At 43.9% G+C, this 556-nt stretch overlaps 1 non-coding gene across 1 annotated transcript; it reads right to left on the bottom strand.

Moving 5' to 3' along the window:
- Positions 1-208: 208 nt before the first annotated feature.
- On the bottom strand, positions 209-280 carry trnah-gug (transfer RNA histidin (anticodon GUG)). Its single transcript has one exon. It is a non-coding gene; the product is annotated as a tRNA-His (tRNA).
- Between the last annotated feature and the right edge of the window lie 276 nt (positions 281-556).

Raw genomic sequence — 556 nt, 5'->3', positions numbered from 1 at the left:
TGAATTGGGTTTAATACCACATGCAAAACTGCACACGAGCTAGCCAGGAGTTGAAACTAGAATCTTCTGATCCATAGTCAGACGCATTATCCATTGCGCCACTAGCCCCACAAAAGTATTGGGCCCTCTGCAAGCCCCTGTGGATGATTTTTACTGTCCCACAAACCAAACGGCAGCACTAAAAAAAGTAATTGCAAGGGTTCATTCCTGCCGTGACCCGGATTTGAACCGGGGTTGCTGCGGCCACAACGCAGAGTACTAACCACTATACGATCACGGCTTGGGTAGGTAGAACCTGGCACGAAAGTTGTCTGTCTAAAACTGTTGGCTGTACCAAGGCTGAAAGGAAACCCTGCATGATGCTGAGCCAGGACGACAGTGAATTAATGTGAAGGGCATGATAGGCATTAAACGGTCGATCAAGTGAAACATCTCAACATTTTACTGTATTGATTAGAATATTAATCAACATTTAATACAGATTACCATTTCAACCGCTTTTATGATCACATCTTGTGTGGTGATGAAATGTGACTCTCCACTTTGTCCTATTTTT

Source organism: Phyllopteryx taeniolatus, unplaced genomic scaffold, assembly GCF_024500385.1.
Source record: "Phyllopteryx taeniolatus isolate TA_2022b unplaced genomic scaffold, UOR_Ptae_1.2 contig_130, whole genome shotgun sequence".
In the NCBI taxonomy this organism is placed as follows: Eukaryota; Metazoa; Chordata; class Actinopteri; order Syngnathiformes; family Syngnathidae; genus Phyllopteryx; species Phyllopteryx taeniolatus.
This window is presented reverse-complemented; position numbering and strand designations above follow the sequence as displayed.